The sequence below is a fragment of the Antedon mediterranea genome, chromosome 2 (assembly GCF_964355755.1).
Source record: "Antedon mediterranea chromosome 2, ecAntMedi1.1, whole genome shotgun sequence".
Lineage (NCBI taxonomy): Eukaryota > Metazoa > Echinodermata > Crinoidea > Comatulida > Antedonidae > Antedon > Antedon mediterranea.
Genome location: NC_092671.1, coordinates 22,637,460 through 22,654,477, shown reverse-complemented (window position 1 = coordinate 22,654,477; position 17,018 = coordinate 22,637,460). Strand labels below are relative to the sequence as shown.

The following is a 17,018-nucleotide window of genomic DNA, read 5'->3' as shown; positions in this document are numbered from 1 at the left end:
CGTGGTTAGGATTCCGGCACCGGAACTCAACTGCCAAGCGTTAGGGAATCTGACAAGCTATTGCGCATGCCCAGAGCGAGGTTTGGCGACTCTATACTTATCAACAGCGATGGATCATTTCATAGCTGCGCCACGGCGAACTAGCCTAGATGCCTACTAATAAAGGATCCACTAATAGTAAATACTAGGCTAGTGTTGCTTCATTCATATATAAACTTCATATAATTATGAATTATATAATTACATGACTAGTTTTATGATTTTTCAAGTACAAAATAAAAGATTTTTTGCATTGTACTGTACATAACATGCAATCACAAGTTGATTTGTTGACGGCAGCCACCGCGTGGATGTGAAAAAACTGTTCAGGAAGTTGATAAAATAAATTCTCCTTAGTCGGGCGCGTGTACATTTACAGATAACGCGATTTACAACTACTCGCCTGTACAATTTAATAAGCCTCCTAACGGAAAACTCGTTTTAATATATTCGAGTGACGCAAAAAAACATTGCTGATGGCAAGTACTGTAACGCTACATCGCTGTCATTTATTATAGGCTGGCGAAGACTGTGGCTAAGTCTTTGTGATTTAAATATAATAATAATAATAATAATAGATTGTCTTATAAATATTATTGACTACATATTAATAATATAAACAAACAACCACATTTCATACATTTCTAGCCCTCTTTGAACTTCAAAGTAAGTTGTGTTATTAGCTGATTTTGCTGGTCGACTTATATTCAGGTAATACCAAAATCAACGATATTCTACAGCAAAGTTAGGGGTCGACTTATACTTGTAGTCGACCTATACTGAAAATACGGTACAAAGAATATAAACGTTGTAGTGGTACGTGTATCGTTACATGCACTATGCTATTTCAATCGACTGTGACAGTGACAGTTTTAACAAAGTATTAAATTGCAAATGTGTTACTGTATCAAGTGGTATATTATTTATAGGCCTATCAAACATGAAAAACATATTTTGTTACTGAGTAGATAAAGAATATATTTAAAAATTGTTCTTCTTTGTACCCATATCCTCTTCCCCATCCCTCAACCCCAATGTTATACACAAAACACAAATTGGGTTTGTTTAAATGAGTCTAAATAACAAATTTAGACTCATTTTGTGACAAGTTTCTCTTTCGGAAGTAATTCCCAGTGTGCTAATTTTAGTTTAATACATAAATCATCGTGTCTATTTATTCTTTTCTGTAAACGACAATAACTATTATAGTCCTGCAGTACGTACATTAAAAAAAAAACCATTTTTTTACGCTGAAATTACTGTGTATTCGAGAACCATCTGTGAGCGCGACCTAGATGGTACGCGAGCGAAGCAATATACAAATAAACTGTACTACTGACAGTTGCTTCTCAACGTTTGTATTAATTAATAATTACAAAGAATATAAACGTTGTAGTGGTACGTATATCGTTACATGTACTATGCTATTTCAATCGACTATGACAGTGACAGTTTTAACAAAGTATATTAAATCGCAAATGTGTTACTGTATCAAGTGGTATATTATTTATAGGCCTATCAAACATGAAAAACATATTTCGTTACTGAGTAGATAAAGAATATATTTAAACAAATTGTTCTTCTTTGTACCTATATCCTCTTCCCCATCCCTCAACCCTAATGTTACACACAAAACACAAATTGGGTTTGTTTAAATGAGTCAAAATAACAAATTTGGACTCATTTTGTGACAAGTTTCTCTTTCGGAAGTAATTCCCAGTGTACTAATTTTAGTTTAATACATAAATCATCGTGTCTATTTATTCTTTTCTGTAAACGACAATAACTATTATAGTCCTGCAGTACGTACATTAAAAAAAAAACCATTTTTTTAACACTGAAATTACTGTGTATTCGAGAACCATCTGTGGGCGCGACCTAGATGGTACGCGAGCGAAGCAATATACAAATAAATTGTACTACTGACAGTTGCTTCTCAACGTTTGTATTAATTAATAATTACAAAGAATATAAACGTTGTAGTGGTACGTGTATCGTTACATGTACTATGCTATTTCAATCGACTATGACAGTGACAGTTTTAACAAAGTATTAAATCGCAAATGTGTTACTGTATCAAGTGGTATATAGGCCTATCAAACATGAAAAACATATTTCGTTACTGAGTAGATAAAGAATATATTTAAAAATCGTTCTTCTTTGTACCCATATCCTCTTCCACATCCCTCAACCCTAATGTTACACACAAAACACAGATTGGGTTTGTTTAAATGAGTCCAAATAACAAATTTGGACTCATTTTGTGACAAGTTTCTCTTTCAGAAGTAATTCCCAGTGTGCTAATTTTAGTTTAATACATAAATCATCGTGTCTATTTATTTGTTTCTGTAAACCACAATAACTATTATAGTCCTGCAGTACGTACTTTTAAAAAAAACTTTTTTTTACGCTGAAATTACTGTGTATTCGAGAACCATCTATGGGCACGCGAGTGAAGCGAGCGTACCATCTAGTAATAGTAATACAAATAGCAGTGTTCTCCCCAGGATTCACATCAAGCGTCACGCTTGGCCCCCCCCCCCACGAGGGGGGGGGGGAGGGGCATTCCGACACTAAGTACTTGAGTCACAGCCCCACCATGGTTGGGGCTGTGGGGAAGCGATTTTTGGTAATTTACACCCTAGATGGCCGGAAATGGTACTCTCGCACATAACATTTATGTTGAATGACACCTCTGGTTTGGCCGGAAATAACACTTATAGCGCGCTAGCAAACAACAAAACGATCGTAGCCAACTTTTTCCGCCGGTAAACATACGCGAAGAAACATTTTTTGCGTTCATTACAAACGTCAGGGGGAAGCCCCAATGAAAAAAATAGGCCTAATCTATTAGCCTACTCATCAGTAGGACAACTCTAGTTGGCCGGAAACGAAACTTTATAGCGCACTAGCAAACAGTAAAACCATCGTAGCATACTTTTTCCGCCAGTAAACATACGCGATAAAAAAATGTTTTTGCGTTCAATACGAACGTCAAGGGGAATTCCCCGATGAAATAAAACTAGGCCTACTCATGAGTAGAACAACTCTGTAGTTGGTCGGAAAGACACTTCATAGCGCGCTAGCAAACCGCACGATCGTAGCCTGCTTTTTCCGCCGGTAAACATACGCGATAAGAAACATTTTTTGCGTTCATTACGAATGTCAAGGGGAATTCCCCGATGAAATAAAAAATGCCTACTCATCAGTAGGACAACTCTGAAGTTGGCCGGAAAGGACACTTCAAAGCGCGCTAGCAAACAGCCCGATTGAGCCTACTTTTCCGCAGGTAAACATAGTACTGTACGCGATATATGAAGAAAAAAATATGCCTCATCAGTAGGCAACTGTAGTTAGCCGGAAACGACACCTCATAGCGCGTTAGCAAACATTAAAACGATCGTAGCCTACTTTTTTTTTCCGCCGGCGGGTAAACATATGCGATAAAAAAACATTTTTTGCGTTCAAATACAAACATCGGGGGCAAGTCCCGATGAAATAAAACTAGGCCTACTCATTAGTAAGACACCTCTAGTTGCCCGGAAATAAGACTTCATAGCGCACTAGGAAATAGGAAAACATTCGAAAGAGAGACATGGCAGTAACAAAACATGTGCTTACATCTCTCGGCGGCGGCCGGTGAAAGCACCATGTGACATACAGTATCGCAGTACTGATATCACAATACCATGTGACATCCCTTGTCACTCGACTTTCTCACGAAGTAGGGCCTAAAACATTCTAGCACCGATGTACAAATGTACCTTAAGTTAAGTGAAATAAAGACTTTAGCGCACTAGCAAATAGGAAAACGATCGTAGCCTTCTTGAATGTATTATACGATCAAAGCAGCTAGCATTGAATTGCGCCTAGAAATCATTTGATGCAGTGGTGGCGCCAGCGGGGGGGGGGGGGGGCTACGGGGGCTCTAGCCCCCTCGTCGGGGAGCCTAGCCCCCCCGTCGGGGAACACGGGTACTTTTTGTCGGGGAATATAATATACAGTAAAAAACATTCGCGTTCACTTCATATAGCTTCAGCGCCTAGAAAACCACGACGTTCCATTGACCGTGAGAGTACGTCAGAGGGCTATTATGCACTTTTATGCATTCATTATTGCCAGAGATCTAACTACTAAACAATAGCTAGTACGCACTTGTTTGGCGGTATCCCTTTGTACGAATCGTTCACCGTTGGGTCGAGACGCGTGATATCATGTTCCATCCAGGGACCAAAATGTGTAATGTAGTTATTTTCCAGGCGAAGTTTACCGACGGTTACCGAAGGGAACACGGGTACTTTTTGTCGGGGAATATAATATACAGTAAAAACGTTCGCGTTCACTTGGTAGCTTCAGCGCCTAGAAAACCGCGACGTCTCATTGACCGTGAGAGTACGTCAGAGTGCTATTATGCAATTTATATGCATTCATTATTGCCAGCGATCTAACTTACTACTAAACATTAGCTAGGTACGCACTTGTCTGGCGGTATCCCTTTGTACGAATCGTTCAACTTTGGGTCGAGACGGGTGATATCAAGTTCCATCCAGGGACCAAAATGTGTAATGTAGTTATTTTCCAGGCGAAGTTTACCGACGGTTCGGGTACTTTTTGTTGGGGAATATAATTCGTTCGCGTTCACTTCGTAGCTTCAGCGCCTAGAAAACCTCGACGTTTCATTGACCGTGAGAGTACGTCAGAGTGATATTATGCACTTTATATGCATTCATTATCGCCAGCGATCTAACTTACTACTAAACAATAGCTATAGGTACGCACTTGTCTGGCGGTATCCCTTTGTACGAATCGTTCAACGTTGGGTCGTGATATCATGTTCCATCCAGGGACCAAAATGTGTACTGTAGTTATTTTCCAGGCGACGGTTACGTCGTGTACTGTGTCGACGTACGCTACACTACAGCAAAAACGAATTATGTTAATTGTTCGTATGTTCACCAATTTTTTAATTTACAAGTAACCTTCTGTACCGTGGGGCACCTAAAATAAATATTTCATCCATTACTAAACAAAAAAACATGCCATTTTCGCTTAGCCAACATCTTATTATAGCTAAGTTATTAAATTTTCAATGTCCTGTATGTCATGAATTTCTCACCACTCGGAAGTCCAGATGGTACGTACGCAGGCATACACTTGGGAGGAATAAACTTATTTCCCCTCTGAAAAGGTCTACGCTTGCGTTTTTTAAGCCTCTGGGCCTGATGTTTCCAAAGTATAAAATGCAGCTTTAGTTTTAAACATTTTCTTAGCTCAGCCCCAACAATAAAGCTGGTCATATTTCGAAGTACAAGAAGTGCATTTTCCGGGACCTAACATCATCTCTATTTTTCAAACATTTATTAGCTCAGTCACAACCATGATAGGGACTTATATATTTTGTTTCATGTTTTGAAGTATAATAAGTCCAATTTCCAGGACCTCCAACTCTATTTTTCTAAATTTTTGTTGAACTTTTAATTTTTAAATTGAAAAATATGGATTGAAACAGTCATCGCGCACCGTTTTTTTGCACGCAGTATTTTATTTATGCATTATAAAAAATGGAAAAATATGGCTACCCTAAATCTGATTAAAATGACCTCAAATGACGCTAGAACGCGTTGCTTCCGGGGGCTCCGCCCCCTGGACCCCCACCGGGGGCCCTTGGCGGCCCCCTGGCCCACAGCCTTGTGATGCTCGCTTCGCTCGCATAGCCCCCTCGTCGGGGAATGTAGCCCCCGCGTCGGGAAGATCCTGGCGCCACCCCTGATTTGATGACGTGCGTATGTTACCAACGAAAGATAAATCCCACCGATAGAGTCGATTAATTCAGTGTGATATTGAAAATAATAATATCATCGATATTTATTTTTAATACACATAACATTTTTACAAGAAAAACAATACAATCAATCATTTACTTTATTTACAATATACAAGTTACTACACTTTAGACAACAGCCAAATACTAGAGATCGAAAGAGAGACATGGCAGTAACAAAACACGTGTTTACATCTCTCGGCGGCGGCCGGCGTAAGGGAGTCTCAGTTTAGTTGTTTAACACTTTGTTACGCAGTCTTTTGTTTTTCGTCTAGTGGTCATGTCACGTGTCTCGTATGCATTAGGCTCTTTATGCATGCCGCGCCTCAGCTCTAGAAAAAGTACCGTACCTGCCTGTTAATCTATTTTTAGATTGTTGTGGTTGATATTTTTAAGCGTCACGGATAAGGTTTTAAGCGTCACGGTAGAGAACCCAAGCGTCACGGTACCGTGACGCTTCAAAGGCCTGGGGAGAACACTGAAATAGTAACAAAAAACGTTTATGATGAATCTTAATATACATACACAGTAACTTGAAGTTACCTAGTTTAAAATGGTAATTTCAGGGACTTCTTAAACTGCCTTGACCTTCGCGCACGTGCGTAAAAGCAGACTATCTTGCAACATGTACAATGCCGACACTTATTATACATATCCGTTAAATTAAGTTATAGAGTTTAAAATGGTAACTTCAAGTAATTCTTACGCGCACGTGCGTTAAAATATACTACCATGCAACACGCACAACGCGGACCCTTATTATTATTATTATATACACGTTAAATTAGGTTAAGAGTTTTAAATGGTATTATTTCAAGTACTTCTTAAAATGACCTTGACATTTATGCACGCGTGTTAGGACCAACGGTTATTTAAGAACATGTACCTTATCTTAGCGCAAACACCGGAAGAACGAATGATCTCCTCGTGGAGCATATTTAGCTCTCGTAGTGTGCACGTGCACATATAGCGCATCTCGGAGCGTTAAGTCGAGTCGCAACAATATTGATGAAACGCGTAATAGTATTGCGGTGATGATTATTCATTTATAAAGGTTATGAAATAATCAATTTAAACAAGTTATTACAAAGTGAGACAGCAGTTATTACAAAGTGTGACAGCTTTTGTTATTACAAAGTGCGACTGGCAGTTATTACAAAGTGCGACAGCTCGATTGTTACAAAGTGTGACAGTTTTGTTACAAAGTGCGACAGGTATTACAAAGTGCGACGATTATTACAAAGTGCGACAGTACATACGTGTGTCAAGTGGTATATAAAAATATATATTGGTTTTCAATTTATAGTCAATCTAAGAATTTCAGAAAATTGCGCGTAGTTACGCTACGCGACCATATTTTCATTAAACCATAGTTTGTTGCACAACTACATATACGTGCATCAGCTGGTCAAGTTACAACATACAACATGCTACCGCTGTTTTTTTAGATCTGCTGCACTCAAAAAATGAGCCGAATATGTGATAAAAATAACTTTCACCGTTTAGTTTAGAAACTACGAATGTTTAAAAAAAGGCATAATTTTGACGAACTTTTGAACTTTATCATAAAAAACGCACATAAATTATCCAATTCGACATGCTCGTATGACGTAATTTTAAGTCAAAATTGTTTTAAAGTTGGTATAATTACTAGAAAAGGCTGGAAAAAATTGCATACGCGTTGGAAATTTTTACAGGCTCAAAATGACAAGAAACGCGTAGAAAGTTGATTAGAAATTGTTTTTTTTTCGCATTTTAAAATGTGAAACATACTATTTTTTTTCCACAGAAAGTTAGCGCAATATTTAAATTACACTTTTGCTAAGTTTCAATTTAAATTGTTATATGGTTTTCGATCTATTTTAAATCCGCGAAATTCATAAAACCACGTGTAAGTCATGTTGCGCAACTCTGATGTTATTTTAAAATAGGAGGTGCACAACTTCACATGAGTGCCCATATGTTGACAAGGTCATGAAATGTTTTGTTTACACGTTTTAAAGATACGTGGGACACAAAATTGACAGAAAGAAAGAATAATACAGAAAAAGATGATTTAAAGCAATTACAAGATGTTATCCGCTGAATGCGGATAACTAATTATCTGCTGAATGCGGATAACTAATTATCTGCTGAATGCGGATAACTAAAAAAGATGAAACAGCCCATAGCAAAAAAAATTGTAGATTTAAGTAGTCGTAAGTAGAAATAGCTCTATTTTTAGTAGCCCTAATAGTTTTTAAGTAGACCTTTTTATCTCGCCTACTAAGGATTTCAACTCAATGAGTCAACGATGGAATGACTACTTCCCAGCTATATAAAATAGATAGTTGATTAATAGTTACTGGCTATTAATTATTTGTTAACAGTCTATTGATTGGTTATTGGTAGCCCTAGTATAGCTAGTAGACAGTTGATAGATATGATACGCATAGATTTCTAATAGCTATCTGGTAGTCCATATCTATCTATTGTATAAAATAGATGGTTTATTAACAGTTAGAATACCCAACAGTTACTGGCTATTATCTTATGTCTATTAATAGGTTGCTAGTAGCCCTTGGTATAGCTATTGTAAGTAGACAATAGATAGATGTATACTGTGTTACTCACAGATTAAAAAAAGTGAAAAATCTATCTAATACTATTAGTGGGGATTTTGAATTATGCTAATGAGGTAAAACCTATTAGGACCTATCTAAATCTGCCTAAAATCTACTTATTAATATTAGTTGGTACCTTAATAGGTAATAGAGCTATATCTATTAAGGCGGCTAATAGATATAGAGCTATATCTACTAAGACTTTTTGTTATGGGAGGACAGTTACACGGAGCTATCCGCTACTAAGCGGTAAGTCACTAGATTTGAACTTGTCACTTTGACCAGTTATTGGGTTATCTGCAATAAACAATAAACTATTTGAACCTCGACAATTATTTAGCCAGCATATTACAGTATTTACGGAATACACTGTATATAATGTTATATAGTAGCATAGCATAGATAAAATTACGAGACTTATCTTTTAAATCCAATGACGTCGTCAAATTGACATACAAAGTTAACTAGTTTAGAAGACAATTATCTATATATAATTTACGTAAGGCCATCTAAATAATTACATAAATGAAAATTTTAAGAATTTTGGGCACATAAAAGTGAGATGCGCTCTTTTTTAAACGTGATGAGCTTTTACGAAAGAGATCTGACTTTTTGAATTCAACTGGTTATATGTTGACGTCATGACATTACACCTAGATAGACAAAATGTGTTTATGAATTCATATCTACAATTCAACAACTTCCATAATAAGTTTTAATAATGAAAAAAGAAAAACGAAAGGAAAAGAAAGTGAATTTTTTAAAAAAGGAGTAAAACAAAGTCACAAACTACAGTAAGCCTAGTAGTATGACATCAGGGTGGGGGGTGGGGGGGGGGGGGGGAGTGGCGATAATTATTGTAATTGATGCTTTTATTCAAATAAATACCATCCTAATTAATACATTACTCCGCGACACAGTGAGCTGTTTTGGCCTAAGAAGTAAGACGTTTTAGACGGCTTGCAACATGGGCAGAAGTATCCCAGGGTCCTGACGGGGCACAGCGCACAGTATACATAGGCCCTAAAGAGTACTGGCAGCTTACTCAATAACTCGGCTATTGAGGTTTCATTCGATTTCAAACAAAAGCTCTTATCCGCAATTCTCTCGATGTAATTTTATATAATTATTTCCCACAATTTACTTCTATGTTTTTATGAATATATTTAATTTGATCTTTATGTACTACTATACCTTCACACTCGCGGTCCGAAAAAAAAAAAAAAACAAAATGGCTATCGCCACCAAGCACCAACGGCCGACTTAGTTGAAACAGGGAGGGAGTTGTTTTACAACTCCCTGGTTGAAACCAACCATGCAGGGAAGTTGCAAGGTGATTGACACACCACCTTACCGTGAACCCGGAAATTACTTCTACCGCGCGTAGAGTTAAAATTTACCAATTGAAATCAGAAAATTTCTTATAAAACCCTTTATAAGATCTTCCTAAGATAGAAATATGGAACAATAGCCTAGTACTGAAAACTAATGTTATAAAATCTACGTTTCGCGGTACATCTGAGATAGAAAAGGTAGGTATCCAAGGCGGAGATTAGTACCGAAGTTTTTCCATTGGGCTCATCTATGTCAGAATTTACCATAATTTATATATAGATGATGACATTATAGAAATTTTACTTTTTTTAACGCATATAAAATAGAATTGATTTAGCAAGAACATATTAAAATCTAGGAGAAAATGGGGACCGCATTAGCGCGATGTGCTCTATTAAATGGGATTAACTAGTACAAAAAAGAAAAAAAAATCTATTTTTTAAATTTGAGTGGCATATGGTGATGTCAGAACATCCTGTAGATACAAATTGTACATGAATTGATATCTACAACTCATTAGCTTCCAAAATACATTAAGATAAATGGTGGTAACCTTCCATCCTGAAGAGCTAAATTTAACTGATTAAAAATAGGTATATTTTTGCAAATTTGTATTAAATTACCTATTATTTATTATTATTCTTTATTTGGTCCAATATAAAAATACATTAGAAATTCCTCTTATATACACTGCAGAGATAATAACAATATACGTACATGCAGAAAACAGTCAATATAGAAAATCACAATAAAATATCAAAAAGTCTACAATCCAGGTGTTCTCTCCATGAGTTAGCGCTGGACAAGTTTGTTATAGGTGACAATAGACTGTGGGACAAATGATTTATTGTAGCATTTAGTACGGCTTCGAGGCAGACGGATACGAATATTTGATGGAAGAAAAATGTATTCCTTATGGAGCGGGTGGTCTGTTTGGGAGAGTATATGTTTTACCAAGGAGAGAACACCTGCATCGTAGTTGAAATTAAGAACGGATACATCAACTCCAATAACCCGCCCAGCCCTTCTGGTAATTTTATTTAATAGTTCCTTATCTTTTTCATATAAACAACCCTCCCAGATAATTCTACAAAAAGATAACACTAAGTATGGTTGACTGGTAGAACAGTATAAGAATTTGTTTACTAACATTAAATTTCCTAAGTTGTCTTAACAGATATAGCCGTTGTTGTCCTTTTTTATAGAGTTTTTTAATGTTATTACACCAGTCCAGCTTTTCGTCTATTATAGTTCCTAGATATTTATACTATGGGACAACTTTAATTAACTCATTTCCTATATTAAGGGGCTCATGAACTGACCTATTTTTTGTCTATCCACATGTTTTGTTTAAATTAATTTTAAGGTAAATGGTCTTTACACCAATTAGTGAAATGGTTTACAACATTATAGTAATTATTAACAGATTGGTTATTATTTATAAGACTAACAAGAACAGTGTCATCAGCGTATTTGATTGCCATGCAGTTATCATACAGGGCACGACAATCGTCAGTGTAGAGAATGTACAGCAGGGGGAAAAGGACACACCCCTGTGGAGAACCAGTGCTATTAAAGATGATAGGAGAAGATGTTTTATTTACAATAACCTGTTGGGATCTAAGGTGGAGAAAATTTCGGATCCAAAGAATAAGATATGGGTTAATACCAAAATTAAGAAGTTTAGGAAGAAGCACGTGACTTTGCAAGGTGTTGAAAGCAGAGGAAAAGTCGATAAAAAGAAGACGAGCATAGGAGTTACAGGTTTCAAGATGCTTTTTGATATAGTGGACAAGGGTTGCTGTAGCATCCTCCACACCACGATGCGCCCTGTATGCGAACTGCATGGAATCAAGTTTTGGTTCTAAAACAGGCTTAATTAAATTTACAATGAATCTCTCTAAACACTTAATGATCAGAGAGGTCAAGGCGATTGGTCGGTAATCATTCAAGTTGTTTACAGTAGACGATTTAGGAACGGGGACAATTAATGAATGTTTCCAAATGGAGGGAATAACACCTGATTTTAGTGTTAGCTGAAAAATATGTTGAAAAATGGGGGATATTTGAGTTGCACATTCTCTAATTAAAATACCTGCTAGTCCATCGGGACCAGCTGCTTTCCTAATTTTAATTTTACGAAAGAGCTGTGTAACATCTTCGACTGAGATGTTAACAGAATTACTTCCGGTATCTAAATTATTACAAAAAGTGAGGGTCACTTCCTCAAAATTATCAGTGTCAAATCTACAATAAAATTCATTTAACGATCGTGCCAATTTTTCATCATTGAAACCTGTGAGCATTTTAAAGGAAGTTTTATTTTTACACCCAGTTAGTGATTTAACATCATTCCAAGTCTCCTTGGATTTATTCTCTGCGAAATTTTTCTCAATTTTTTGCTTGAATTTCTGTTTAGCTTTTTTTATACAATATTTCAAGTTTGATTTAGCTAACTTAAGGCCAGCATGGTCATTATTCTTAAATGCAAGTGATTTGGCTTTTAAGGCCACCTTAACATTATGATCTAACCAGGGCTTGTCATTTGGGTACAATTTCACCTGCTTACGAGGGATGGTTAATTCCTCACAAAAAGAGATATATGACGACACAGTTTCAGTTAGTTCATGGATATCACTAGTGTTTTTAATCAGGACACTCCATTCTGTAGCCTCTAGGCAGCCCTTAAGCTTTTCAAGATGTTCGGGGTACCATAATTTAATCGATTTGGTGTCCACCTGACTTGACTTCAATTTTTGTTTATAACTTGGCAATAGCTGTATAACTTGGTGATCCGACGCACCGATTCCAGATAACTTGAACGATTTATAAGCCCGCGGTATATTACAATAGCAACAATCAAGTGTATTTCCTCCTCTTGTCGCACATGAGACATACTGTTTAAAATTAGGTAAGACACAGTTAAGTTTACACTGATTCAGATCTCCTAGAATTAGGACAGGGCTCTCAGGAGAGCGAGCTTGGAGTCTATGTGTGTGCTCAGCTATAGCATCCGCAGCAATTGAAATGCATCCTGGCACATAAACAACAATAACTTTAATGCAACCAAATTCTCTTGGCAAATAAAAAGGCCTAAGTGTCAGTGACAGCAATTCGTAATCTGCAGTGCAGACTTTGTCAATAACTGTAATATTTGAGCACCATCTATCATTTATGTAACAACATATTCCACCGCCTTTAGGCTTATTCGATTCCAAAGTACGATCAAATTATTTTATTTATTATTACAAAAAGTGAGGGTCACTTCCTCAAAATTATCAGTGTCAAATCTACAATAAAATTCATTTAACGATCGTGCCAATTTTTCATCATTGAAACCTGTGAGCATTTTAAAGGAAGTTTTATTTTTACACCCAGTTAGTGATTTAACATCATTCCAAGTCTCCTTGGATTTATTCTCTGCGAAATTTTTCTCAATTTTTTCCTTGAATTTCTGTTTAGCTTTTTTTATACAATATTTCAAGTTTGATTTAGCTAACTTAAGGCCAGCATGGTCATTATTCTTAAATGCAAGTGATTTGGCTTTTAAGGCCACCTTAACATTATGATCTAACCAGGGCTTGTCATTTGGGTACAATTTCACCTGCTTACGAGGGATGGTTAATTCCTCACAAAAAGAGATATATGACGACACAGTTTCAGTTAGTTCATGGATATCACTAGTGTTTTTAATCAGGACACTCCATTCTGTAGCCTCTAGGCAGCCCTTAAGGTTTTCAAGGTGTTCGGGGTACCATAATTTAATCGATTTGGTGTCCACCTTACTTGACTTCAATTTTTGTTTATAACTTGGCAATAGCTGTATAACTTGGTGATCCGACGCACCGATTCCAGATAACTTGAACGATTTATAAGCCTGCGGTATATTACAATAGCAACAATCAAGTGTATTTCCTCCGCGAACACACAAGAAACCATTTATCTTTACACTGCTATCAGGTACTTGCTCATTGAGCCACGTTTCGGTGATGCAAATAAGGTTAACGTCACGGTAGGTACGACCTAATTTAACAAGAGCACTTAGTTCATCAGTTTTATTTTTTACTGACCTTAAATTCGTGAGAAGAATTGAGGGCAATGGAAGTCTATTTAATCTACGGCGTAAGCGTTGTTTAATACCACCTTTTTCCCTCTCTTCCGATTCTTTTTCCTATATAAATAAGACGAGAGGTTTTGTCTGGACAACTCGTACGGAATTTAAAAAATGGCCGCCTCACAACATGTGTTGTTATTACGTAGTTCGTGCAGCTCCTTGCCCGTGTATCTCACAGCTAATACAGCACACGATTATTAAAGTTTAACGTGCACGTTCATTGTAATTTTGCAATAAAGTTCATCAAAATGAATGAAATATACTACAGACGGTATGAAAAACAAAAATCAATTGCAAAAACTATTTTTCTACACTTTGTACGAGCTGTTCGCACAAGTGCGTGCGCCAAACGCAAACAATTTTGAAATGCTCAAATTTACCTGAAATGTACGCAAAATTGATTAGAAATTAATTTTGCGCATTTGATTGAAATTTATATTTATACTGGGTAGATTTCAAAATTTGAAATTTCAAATACGCGTACTTGCATAATTTTTTGCGTAGCACGCCTTTTTTATCATGTTAAAAGTTGCTCCATATTATGAAATACACTTTCATAAAGTTTCATTGAAAAATAATTTTTGCTCAGAATTTATGAGCAACCAAAAAATTTCATAAAATAACTTAAGCTGTGCAACTCTAAAGTCATATAACAAAGTTTCTTGCACATCTACAGTTAGAGGTCAATCTTCTGACAAAGTTATACAATCTTATGTTAACAAGAATTAGAGATACGCTGCGAACAAAATTTTTGGAAAGAAAGAAGAATAATATCCTGACAATAAATAACAAGGGGTGGTGCTCCAAGTGCGGATAACCAATAATGAATATGACTCTTAAAATGTTATGTTAAAATGTTACGTTGACTTAAAATGATTTGTCATAACACAGTTGCATTTATTATGGCTACACTATTCATTTTTGGGCAATAAACACTATAAATTGTATACAACTATTTATGAAGTGGTTATAAAGAAAAAAAAAAGAAAAATTAAAAGAAATAAACAAAACATTGGAAAGGGTGGGGTTAACATGATTGACCTTAACTCTATGATTGAATCTTTAAAGTTAGGTTTGGTAAAACGTTTACTAAGCCTGGGCCCAGTAAAGTGGAAATTAATCCCAAATCTAATATACAGTACATTAAGTATGAAAGAAGCAAACTTAGAGAAGCATGCACTCAAATATGTTAATGAATTCTATAAAAATATGCCTGTATACAGTATAATAATATTTATGCAAAAACCCTCAATGTATCTATATATAAATTATGGTTAATTCTGACATAGGCAAGCACAATGCAAAAACTTCGGTATAAATCTCCGCCTTGGATACCTACCTTATCTATCTCAGATAACAAAATGTATGATTTCAACAGTAGATTTTCAACTCAATTTCAATTCTTCGCGGTCAAAGTAATTTCCGGGTTTACGATAAGTTCACCTTGCAACAACCTGGTTTTATACACAAGGGAGCAGTTCAAATAATAGATTTGACCCTAAAGGCTACTGGAAACAGGCACTTTCCATCAATCAATACAGTGTCCCTTTGGAAGACAAAAAAAAAATCAAATAGTAGGACTGGAGCTTAAGTTGGCCATTAGTCATAGCCATTTCAGTTTTTTGTTTATTTTAAAAACGGACCGCGAGTGTGTGAAGGTACAGTAGTTAAAAATAAAAATTATACTGCAAATTAATAAAGATCAAATTAAATATACGCCATAAAGAATCGGAATATATTGTGGGGAATAGTATTATAAAATTACATAGGGAGATTTGATGATAAGACATTTTGTTTAAAATCGAGTGAAATCCCGATAACTGAGTTTTATTGAGTAAGCTGGCAGGAATAACTGTAGGCTATCTCCCTGTGTCCCGTTAGGACCGTGATGTCTGCCCATGCTGCAAGCCATAATATCTTCTTTCTTGGGCCCACTCTGTCACAGCAGTTAGTTTCAAAAGATGTTTAAATTAAATAATGTATTAATAATTATTAGGATGGTATTTACTTGAATAAATGCCTCTCCAATAAAACATCACTTTGAATAATAATCCCCCCCCCTCCCCCCCAACCCAACCCAACTATCTAATAAACGTCCATCCACATTTATAATAACACAATTATACTATTTGTAGTAGAATTCATTGCACTGTTATCTACAATTTACCAAGCATTTGTTATTCTTTTTTACCACTTTTCATATCTATTAGAGGATTTCATTTGATTACCATATTATTAAAACTAAAAAAATTAACATATATCCCTCGAATAAGCACCTCCCTCAAATGAACTCCGCCTCCTCAAAGGGCCCTACCAAACAATAAACACAATACTTTAAAATGTTATAAATCATCTAATAAAACACTGTGAAACAAAGTAGTTTAGTTTTACGAATGTCAAGCATTTTCAATAATGGTAACCGACAGAAAACGTACAAGGAGAACATTATCATTTCGAGAACCATCGTCTACACTTCCTCTAGTATATGAAATCAAAACTCAGAGGTTATGGGAGAATATGTATATCATGCATAACATTGTAACAAAAAATTAATATTCTGTCAATCTTGATTGAATTCAAGTATTAAAACAGTAGGAGATATTATCTAGATTTAGGAATATTAATGAAATAACTCCACATTTGTGGGTGATCTTTATTTCATCATTTGTGGTTGTTTTGCACATTTGATCAGATCAGATCAGATTTTCAGGGGGGGGGGGGGGGTGGAGTAAAACAAAGTCACAAACTACAGTAAGCCTAGTATAGTATGTATAGTATAGTATAGTATGTATAGTATAGTATGTCAATATTAATTTGAAACTGATAAGTACATTAACAATAAGGGTCACAGTCACGAATCTAGGGGGATGAATAGGGTGGTTAGTCACCCCACTTAATTCTCCAAAAAAAAAAAAAAAGATGCAACCAACCCGCGACCATCGCTAGACGTGGATTCGACACACCTGACTCTTTTAATTAAGAAGAGTAGCCTAGAACTAGGGTTAGCATTATAGTTGTGTAAATAGGCCTACATAGTGAAAGAGCTATAAGTTTAATTAATATTTATGAATTCAAGAGTTGAAAAAGAAAACATGATTTAAAATCT

The 17,018-nt window shown here is 36.0% G+C and overlaps 1 protein-coding gene across 4 annotated transcripts in view; it reads left to right on the top strand.

Annotated features, from left to right (window-relative positions):
* LOC140040729 (WD repeat, SAM and U-box domain-containing protein 1-like) overlaps nt 1-17,018 on the top strand; it is a 183,710-nt gene that overhangs the window by 86,356 nt on the left and 80,336 nt on the right. The window lies entirely within an intron of this gene.